This window comes from Quercus robur, chromosome 2 (assembly GCF_932294415.1).
Source record: "Quercus robur chromosome 2, dhQueRobu3.1, whole genome shotgun sequence".
Lineage (NCBI taxonomy): Eukaryota > Viridiplantae > Streptophyta > Magnoliopsida > Fagales > Fagaceae > Quercus > Quercus robur.
In genome coordinates, this window is record NC_065535.1 from 4501857 (window position 1) to 4512684 (window position 10828).

The following is a 10828-nucleotide window of genomic DNA, read 5'->3' on the forward strand; positions in this document are numbered from 1 at the left end:
AACTTGAGAGATTTGGCTCCTCGGATCATGTCCGAGGAGCATTAATGTTTTCTCCGGTTACCCGACGGTGGGTTCTCCATGGTGGAGCGCATACACTATCCGGGCATTCTCATTCCTGGAGTTTTTTCCAGGAAGTCACATGGGGCCCCTTACTTCGTTACCCAACGTTTTCTTTTATACTAGCCTACGTTCGTTGTCCCTCGTTCACGTGTAGGGTCGACCTTTCCAGGACAGATATCTGTCCCATCCATCTAATCCCGAAATTGTGGGAGATGATCAATAAAGCCTAAGAATCCGGCTTTGTTAGGTGCAGTGTCATATCAGTGAAGGGTATTAAGGACAACTTCCTCCAAGATATTTTATGATCTTCTAAGTTAGCTTGTAGGTCACTCTCATCCATGAGACTTCGGGCCTGCCGAGGACTAAGCTGTCCTCGGCTGTATCTTCGGGCCACTTTGGACTTCCTATTTTTGAGCTTGGGTCCTAGCCTCCTTCAGTGTGGACCTGTAGACTCCCCATAAGCGAGCGGGCCGGGCCCATAAACTATTGGGCCCCACAGTAAATATTTTGTTTAACAAATTAGCAGCAAATTGTTATGTCTTTATTATATGATACTAGCTTGTAACCCCATGCATATGCATGGATACATTTAAAGATATATAACAAGATGCATAATATAATTCCTATATATAATTTAAATACTATTGATAGTCATTTTTATATTTTGTTAACTCTTTAAAAAATTTTGTAAGGATACTATTAGGTATAAAATGTAAATTGTCCATGTAATTTAAAAAAAAAAAAAAATTACTATGAAGCAAATTTTTTTTTTAATTTTTTTAATTTTTACGATTCATTTATTTTAAATTCTTTGGTTTTTGTACTTAATAACTCACATGAATGAATATTTACGATGTGGTCCCACATTTGATTCTAAAATTAAGAAATAAAACTCTTTAAAAATAAATAATTTAGGACACTGAAAGCTCGAAATGTGTGACAACACAAGAGCTTATTTAGACCCCTAATTCAAATTATGGCTTGATTAATTTTACACTAACTTATTACTAAGTGCGGAATAGTGTAAACACAAGCATATAAGCACAAGAGCTACTCTAATCCATATTTAAAGCAATACAGCAGTAAAATGAAATGAACAAGAGTAGGGAATAGAGATGCAAACACAAATAACATCGAGACGTGTTATCGAAGAGGAAACCGAAGAGTTCGGCGAAAAACCTCTCTGCCGCCCTCCAAGCGGTAATCGATCTACTAGACAATTAGTTGGGATACATGAGTAAACAAAAGACCCTCCAAGCCTAATCTACCATCTGTACCTAAGCCCTCCGAGCTCCTACTCCAACAAGGCTTCTTGGAACCATGTCTTGTCTAGTTCTCCGGATCCCGCAACAAGTTCCATGTTGCATCTGCCATCCTTGGCTTCTTCCAATGTTTTCCAACAGCACCAAAACCTCATTGGACACTCTCAAAGGTGTGGTAAGTGTTTGGGCTATTGACCTCCCAATGGTATGGAAATGGAGAGGTAGGAGATGAGGAAATTCCACAAACAAATGTGTAGAGAATTGTTGGATTAACAATTTCTAACTCTCAAGTGTTTTTGCTAGGATTTTCTCTCAGAAGCTCTCTATTACATTTGTGGGTAATGTGGGTATAAATAGTGTAGGCACAGAAATTGTGTATCAGACTGGAAAGGCTGGCAAAACAGAATGTCTCGCGGGTGTCTCGCGGGAAGGCCTTACCCGCGAGATACTCGCGAGACACAGCCGTCTCCATCTGGCCTGACTCTTCGCATTCCAGTCATGTGCAAGGCACATGCTTCCTTTCGCGGGATGCTTAGTCACGATATACCCACGAAAACTCTTCAGTCTTCAATAGCTTGAGTCTTCACACTCTCTCTCACTATCACACAACCCTTACAATAAATTCCCACAACAAATACAGGGTACAAAAGATTGAATAAAATTACAATTAGATTTGGCATGGAATAAAAGCCAACATAATACAAATTTGTAAATCACAACTTTACAATCTCTCCCTTTGGCTATTCCATGACAAAACCCCTAACAATAGACTCTAGACTTAGACGTAAGTTTGGGAACAAAGACAAAACTCACTCACACCTAATCTAGAAACTGTGACCTGAAACACTCGCACATAAACAAAACTTTCATTAAGCTTATGACAAGTTGAACACAAGGTATGAACAAGAGCAAGCATAGAGCGATCAAGTATGAAAACAATAGATACCATGCAAACCAACACTTGATCAAATAAGGGCAGTCATTAAAGAATGACTCCAATGAACATATAACAAGTAAATGTTCATCCGAACATGTACAATGAAACAATCACTTAAGATTATTTGCATGTCCAATCACACAACCAATGCAACATACATGAAGTATATGCATCTAGGAACAATCCTACTAAGGGCACAAGTGTGAAGTACTCAAGACATTTTAGCCATATCTAGAAGTACAAGAAAAAAATGCTACAAAAGCATTGAGATAGTCACAAACAAAAAAACAAATGCTGAATATTAAACCATAAAGTACTAAAGCTTTACATAAATCAGTAAAAACATAAACAAGAACTATTAGTTATAAAAACTAAAAACAGTTTGAACCAAAACAACTATGTTTATGTGTTAGCTTTTCAAACTCCCCCTTTCACTATGCAGGCTCTCCCTCAAATCCCCCTCAAACTTTTCTCCCCCTTTTTGACCGAAATGGCCAAAGGGCTAGAATGCCTCAGACTCTGAGTCATAACCATGATTGATGGATAACTCCTCTATCTGAGTAGATAATGCTGTGATATGTCCTTGAACATAAGTGAACTGGTTTGCCGTATGCTGTACATGGGAATCTAGCATTGTGTACATCTGCTTAACTCTGGCCAGAATGTGATCAAGTCTATCTGGTCCCTATGCTAGTGCTGAGGAAGATGGTTGTGTTGATGATTCTGGAGCGGAAGTGAATCTGTCAATCTCCTCCTCTGTATCTCCACCCTCGTCCTCAACACGATTCTGTGGTATCGTGTGTACACCAGTTTTGGAGCCCTTGATGTGAGCGGTGCTCCTATTGACTGTGTGTGCACCAATAGGATAGTCCCTCTGGACTACTGTCAGACCACTCGAGAGTTTCAGTTTTGCCTTAACAATCAATCCCATAATCAATGAGGGAAAACGCATTACAGTCCTTGAATTCTGCTTCTCAATGCTCTTTTTCAAGACATGGATGATATGCCCACAGATATCTATCTCTTTATGGGTAAAGAGATCATACAGAAATCTTGTCCTTAGAGCTGACAGTGTAGTGAGGTTGGTGACCGGATACAAGTTGTGAATCATCACATATGCCAAAGCCCTCATCTCTAGTGAGAATGGTATTGTGTTCATGGATGACTTTTTTGGTGTGCCACCAAGTGTCCGTATTAACTCATTAGTAGACCGCAATCTATCTTCATATTTCACTGTAATCGACTGTGAGGGAGGACGAACCTCTAAAAAATCTTGGATGATTTCCCTTGTAATCACAAATTCTTTATGCCTCACCCAGCACTCAATACAATCCCCGTCAACAACAGCATTGGAGAAAAACTCCTTGATAATCTCTTAATACACAACCCCAACCGGGTTCAACAATTTGGTCTAAGTTCTTTCTTTGAACACCTCAGGAATGAAAGTGCCCTCAAGTGATTCCAATTGCACTACCCTTTCCATGATAATGGTTGCGCCCTTGTAGCAATCATTGTATTTCATATCTGCTTCTGCTGACTTGAAGTTGTAGGAATCAGTGCGTGCACGTTTGGATGATTTCTTGGTGGCTGCATGCTTAGTGGGAGCCATCTGTGCAAAGTCACACAATCACAGAAAAGAACCAAGTACAAAACCACAAAACAGATCAAAAGATGATTAAATTCATGTTAGATCAAACAAAAATGAAGACATCTCAAAACAGAGCATATCACACTCAAAATAGAGCAAACAGACATAACCAACATGCTAAAATTGTTAGAGCATGTAAGTATAATCAAAATGCATGAATAGATTGAGTGTGTCTGCGTGTGCATAGGCTATGCATGTGCTTGTGCATGTGTGTGCATCTTGAGATGCATGAGGGGTGCCTAGAGAGGCCCTAGAGAGTGCCATGTGAGTGCAATGCATGGCATTGATGCACAAAGTAAACAAAGTGTGCAACACACACGAGTACAGACCAAAAAGGTAGACAAGAGTAAACATGATAAGAACTACACCTTAGGAACTCACTTGAGTTCAAAACAAACACTTAAAATCATAAAATGATTGCAAATAGTCTTATTATCATATGAGGATTTTTATACACTCATTATACATGTTAGAAACACTTACATACAGTCATTTAACCATTTATAGCAAAATTACATACAACAAAAATCTCAGCTGTAACATCAAAAGTACTCGTCCTAACTTTTTCTTACTTCCTTAATCATATAAAATTATTAATTAGTAAAAACCCTAATCTACCTTCAACAAAACACCAACAAAATTTCAAAACTTCTTAAAACAGCATATATATATAGACTTACAAGTTCATGATTTCCTAATTTTACAAACCACAAATACCATTACTAAAATTCTTTGAAGAAATCATGGATTCTAAGATGAGAGTAACTAAAACCTTACCAAGTTTCTGGTTCTTGAGGGGAAATAGAAATAAAATCACTCTTGCATGAAAAGATTTCCCTTTCCTAGTGGCTGGACCCGAAAATATGAGAGGTAGAGAGCTTGAGAGAGTCTTTTCTTTCTTTTGGTGTTGGACCATGGGTATGAAAGAGGGAGAAAACTTTTTAAATTTTCAGTTTCTTTGAGAGGGTGTGAAGAAGATATGAGATAGAGTCTTATCTTTCTTTTAATGTGTGGACCCGTAAGTTTGACAAAAGGGACTCAAGAGAGCTTCCTAGCTCCTTAAGAGAAAAGAGAGTAAAGTTAGAGGTGAGAATTTTGATTTGTGTTTACCCATGGGAATAGATAGGCTTCTTGGATGTTTGTCTTGAGAAAAGTCAAAACAGAAATAAGGTGGAACTTGGTTATTGCATGGCTGGCCAAGTCTTGGTCTTTGGGGTTTGTCAACATGCATGGTACATTAATATTACCTATCTTGAATTCCCATTGGTTGCATGTGTGGGTAGAATTACAACTATAATATCTCATGCATCATATGGCTAATTAAAACACCACTTTTGTATCTAATAACTTAAACCACTTAATATAGTTTTGTACATACTAAGTATATATTTATAATACAAATAGTCATTTCAATTATTTATAATCTTTACAATTCTTATTCAATGGCATTATAAAATAATATGTTTATTAAATACTCTTATATTAATTTTAGAAAGTAAGTGGCTTAAAAATAATAATTAACCACTCAAATACATAGTTTTATTATAAAATTGGATCAGGGCGTTACAATATTCATCTGCAGAAAATATCACACATCAATATCAATATATATATAAAAGCAGAGACCTCATGTGGGAAAGCACGATGTTCTACCAAGTGGCACATTGTATGACATCCTTCTCATTTAAGCTTCCATCTCATCTAAATTTAGCATTTATGTTAACCTATTAAGTAATGGCAAATGCATTTATTTCAATATATTAAGAAAATTCAAAGAATTTGCATACATTTATAACTTTACATGCTTTGAATTGATATGGATGGATTTAACAAGTCATGGGAAACGTAGGAATAAAATTCAAAAAATTTGTATACATTTATAACTTTACATGCTTTGAATTGATATGGATAGATCTAAAAAGTCATGGGTAAAGTAGGAATCAAAAAAACTTTTCAATTTTCAACATAAAACTAACTTCAATCTTTGAATTTTATTCCAACATTTCCTATGACTTTTTAAATTCATCCATATCAATTCAAAGCATGTAAAGTTATAAATGTATACAAATTCTTTGAATTTTATTAATGCATTGAAATAAATGCATTTGCCATTACTTAATAGTTTGACATAAATGCTAAATTTAGATGAGGTGGAAGCCTAAATAAGAAGGATGTCATACAATGTGCCAAGAATTGATATGGATGGATTTAAAAAGTCATGAGAAATGTAGGAATGAAATTCAAAGAATTTGTATACATTTATAACTTTACATGCTTTGAATTGATACGGATAGATCTAAAAAGTCATGGGTAAGGTAGGAATCAAAAAAAACTTTTCAATTTTCAACATAAGACTAACTTCAATCTTTGAATTTTATTCCTATATTTCTCATGACTTTTAAAATCCATCCATATCAATTCAAAGCATGTAAAGTTATAAATGCATACAAATTATTTGAATTTTATTAATACATTGAAATAAATGGATTTGCCATTACTTAATAGTTTGACATAAATTCTAAATTTAGATGAGGTGGAAGCCTAGATGAGAAGGATGTCATATAATGTGCCAAGAATTGATATGGATGGATTTAAAAAAGTCATGGGAAATGTAGGAATAAAATTCAAAAAATTTGTATACATTTATAACTTTACATGCTTTGAATTGATACGGATGGATCTAAAAAGTCATGGGAAATGTAGGAATCAATAAAACTTTCCAATTTTCAGCATAAGACTAACTTCAATGCAGAATTGCAAGAGTCAAATTCAATGAATTGGGCAAATATTATTTGTCTCCACATTTGTCCAGTATAAATCTCCATTTCCATTGGACTTAAAAATTAAACTTCCATAATTTTCTAACAATGTCTTTCTTTTACTTTTTAAGAGGTATGTTAATTTTTAAAATATTACGTTCGTCTTAAATATTTTGTTTAGATTTTATGTATACGGTTTTACTTATGTAGCATTGTAATTTATTTAGGCTTACTTTTTCTTATTATGGGCCAATTTATATTTTTGATTTTCTGTATGATGCGTATACCTAGATATATTTTTGGCTACTTTTAGTTCAATTAAAATTTGGAGGTTAAATTGTGATATTATTGCATCACTATGACATTATTTTTTCTATTGTTGTATCATGAAATTCTAGATGTTTTTATAGCTAATTGATATATTAAACATAAATAATACAAGAAAGACACCTAGGAACCAACAGGTTTATAGGTGACAATTTCACTATGATCTGGTGACATTTCTTGGTTGCATAAATTAGAGGAATTTCCCCCCCAATGTATTTAGTTTGAATTTAGTTTTAGTAGAAAACCTCATAGATTAAGTGTGACTAACAATAATAGTATTCATGAAATCAATGGGTCATAAATAATTTCTTACAAAATTTATCAAAATGCACCACGTATCGTGCGGGATATCGGTTAGTGTTATACAACAAGGCATAAGCTTATATCATGTTATTATAAAGATACTCATGCAATAGGTGCTTTTTTAGTATAAAATAGTAGCTACCTAATTATATGCTACTAGTCGCCAACCCGTGCGATGCACGGGAAAGCTATTGATAATAAGATCAAATGAAATTTAAAAATAGGAAATTGAGTTAATGATGTGCAAATCATTATAAAAAAAAAAAAAAAAAATTAATGCATGGTCAAATTGATATATAACTCAAAAAAAAAAAAAGTATATTTGCGTGTGTTTTATGTGCATCAAAAGTAGAGGTATTTATAGAACATTGCTTCTCATACAAATTTCACATGTTTTGATCAATGCAGCATCATTGGAACAAAGACCTGAAACAGTAATACATGTCATACAAAGAAGAATACCAACCAAATATAAGTTTTGTACTAAAGATACAAGTAAAATTGTACAAACAAATTATTGATTCCTATAAAACTATTTTATGCTCAAAGTTATACAAACATTAATCTAAAGTAAACTCATCCGGCACCGAGATTCAAAACTTTAACACTAACCTTAAAATAATATCAACCATTTCAAGCTTTTAGGAAAAATAAATCTTTGGTCACAAAATAACCATTCAACCACAAATTCTAAATACAAAGAAGGAAATATGTGAATTGAGAACATGTAGATACATGAAGAATAAGGTTAGAGAGAGAGAGAGAGAGAGAGGTATTGTTGCCGTGGTGAAGTTAAATTAATATCCCTGCTGCAACCCCTAAACTTCATGCATTAGAGAATTTTTTTTTTTTTTTTTTTTTTGGGGGGGGGGTGTGGGGTAGAAAAATGTATTAGAGAGATTGGAACAATAAGAGTCATTATACATGGTAATAGGAAAATGAAATAAGAGGAAAGAGAGTATAGATATTATGGTAATAGGATAATGAAAAAAAGAAAAAGAAAAGAAGAGAGGAAAGAGAGCATAGATCTTTAGGTTTATGGAAGGGGAAAAAAACATAAATTGTAATCCAAATTTCATAATATATAATTAGATTTGTGTTTTAGGAGTGAGGGGGGGGGGGGGGAACCAAAAAAAGGAAAAAAAAATTTTTTTTTTTTTTTTTGAGAGAGTTTTAACCTATGGCGTCCGCTCTTGATAATAGCTCTTTATTATCAGACCAAGACACCAATCAGTTTTTGGTGTAGGCGGGGATTGAACCCCAGATCTCTTATACAACCATCAGAGACTTTACCAGTTGAGCTAACTGAAAAAAAAAAAAATTTAAAAGAGTGGAAAGAGTGGTTTTGTTTTTTCTTAAGAAACATAGATTTTGTTAGGGGTGATTTAGTTATGGTAAAACATGACTTTTGGGTTACTTAAAAAAAATCTAAGGGAAAAAAAAAGGAAAAAAATTTGATGGAGTATTTAAGTTTATAGTGGATATTAATTATAATGGTGGAACTTATAGTGCATATTGTTGACACATGCTAAAAAGATTAACATGTTTCCATAATTGTTTGCCACATGGCGTTATTTGTCATATGATACCTAATAAATGGAAGAAGTTACAACTGATAGAGGAGTAAGGAGATGCTCAATAAATGTCAACCAGTAAATCTAAAAATAAGAAAATAAATGATGACATAGCGCTGATGTGACTTAACTGGAACGTAATAATAATAAATGTTACACTTCAGCTTTTATATATAAAAATAAATAAATATATATATTTGTTGGTGTCCGCTCCTGATAATAACTCTTTATCATCAGACCAGGACACCAATCAATTTTTGGTGTTGGCGGGAATTGAACCTCAAATCTCTTATATAATCATCAGAGACTTTACCAGTTGAATTAACTGGAACCCACAATACGCTTCAACTTTTAAATATATATATATATATATATATATTGATTTAGATATAGATGAGGAATATCACATCACTTTACTTATCATATACTATATCCAATTGTATTGGAGCAAGCAAAATGGATAGCCTCACCTTTTAACGTGTACAAGGTTAATTTTGATAGTGGTACGCAAAGGGCGTGCTCAGGTGGGTGCACTGGGTGTGGTGATTAGAGATCACCATGGAGATGTAGCTGCTGCATTGTTGCTGCGAGGATGGCATTGTCTTTTGGTAAAGATTTGGGTCTTCAGCACATAATCTTGGGATGTGATCCTTGTTAATTGTTGCAGGAGGAATCTCCTCCTTGCATAGTCAAGCAATTTTTCTGGAACTTTGTTATTTCCACATTCCCTAAAAATCTCAAGATTCCCAACTCAAAATAAACTATAAGAAAAGACTGAAAAACAAATCTCGTTTGAGTAAACATTCTTGGTCATTTGAGCCAATCTCCTTCCATTTGCGATGTCACCTTTTTTTTTCATCCAACAGTTAGTAGAAACTTATGGTGCGTTTAGATACCACTTATTTTGCTGAAAACTGAAAATTGAAAAAAATAAAAAAAAAATAATAATTTTCGGGTTACTATTCACACAGAAAACACTGTTCATTTGTCTTAATGCATTGTTCATGTCCCATGAACAGTGCAAGAAGCGTTGGTCAAAAACGCAAACGTGATCCAAACGCATACTTATTGACACACTTTTTTTTTTTAGAATTGACACAGTTTTTTTTTTTTTTTTATAAAGAGTTTTAACACAAGTCAATTTTTTATGTAGGCGGGAATTGAATTTCAGATCTCTTATTCAACTATCGAAAACTTTACCAATTAAGTTAACTAAAACCCACAAATGAGTATAAAGAATAAAATAAACATTTGAAAATATTAAAGACTAGGACAATTGTTAAGAGTAAAACGGAGGTAATTAAAATTTTTTTCCCCAAAATTTGAGATGTTTTACTTGATGAGTTAACAAGGCAATTTGGACTAATGGAGAATGGCCCTTGATAATATATATATATATATATATATATAATAAAATAAAAAATAAAAATAAAAACGATATTGGTACCCACCACCAAATTGTCAAAAATATTGCTGGTAGTGAGGCACATAGTAGACATGTTATGGATGTCAAGACTCAGGATGATTTATAGTAATTTGAAATTTGTCACATGCCCTTTACCTCTTTACTTCTATTAAAAATTTGTAAACCTTCAAACAGTTTGACTAGCAGCTGTGGTGAGAGGAGATTAAAGAAAATAATGGCGGGCTAATGAAAGGGATGGGAAGAAAGTCAAGAAACCAAAAAAAAAGTATATGACTATTTGTCGGCTTTGACGTTGCAATTACATATTGTTCCTTAGTCAATAAGTTCATGGCTGCCTCATTTGACCAATGCTTTAATATAATTTTTTTTTGGGTAACAATATATAATTATAATTCGATTATATACATTTTACAATATATATCAGCACCGGGGGGAAATACTAGCTGTAGCTTGTAATATTAGCCCGATTCAATTAACTTAATTAATAATATTTCCTATTACCCATTAAAGACTTGGGTAGAAATAAATCTTC

The 10828-nt window shown here is 33.7% G+C and overlaps 1 long non-coding RNA gene across 1 annotated transcript; it reads right to left on the bottom strand.

Moving 5' to 3' along the window:
* Positions 1-2560: 2560 nt before the first annotated feature.
* Positions 2561-5035, bottom strand: LOC126710385 (uncharacterized). Its single transcript, XR_007649648.1, has 2 exons — positions 4685-5035; positions 2561-3868 (listed from the first exon to the last, which is right to left on the bottom strand). It is a non-coding gene; the product is annotated as an uncharacterized LOC126710385 (long non-coding RNA).
* Positions 5036-10828: the final 5793 nt, after the last annotated feature.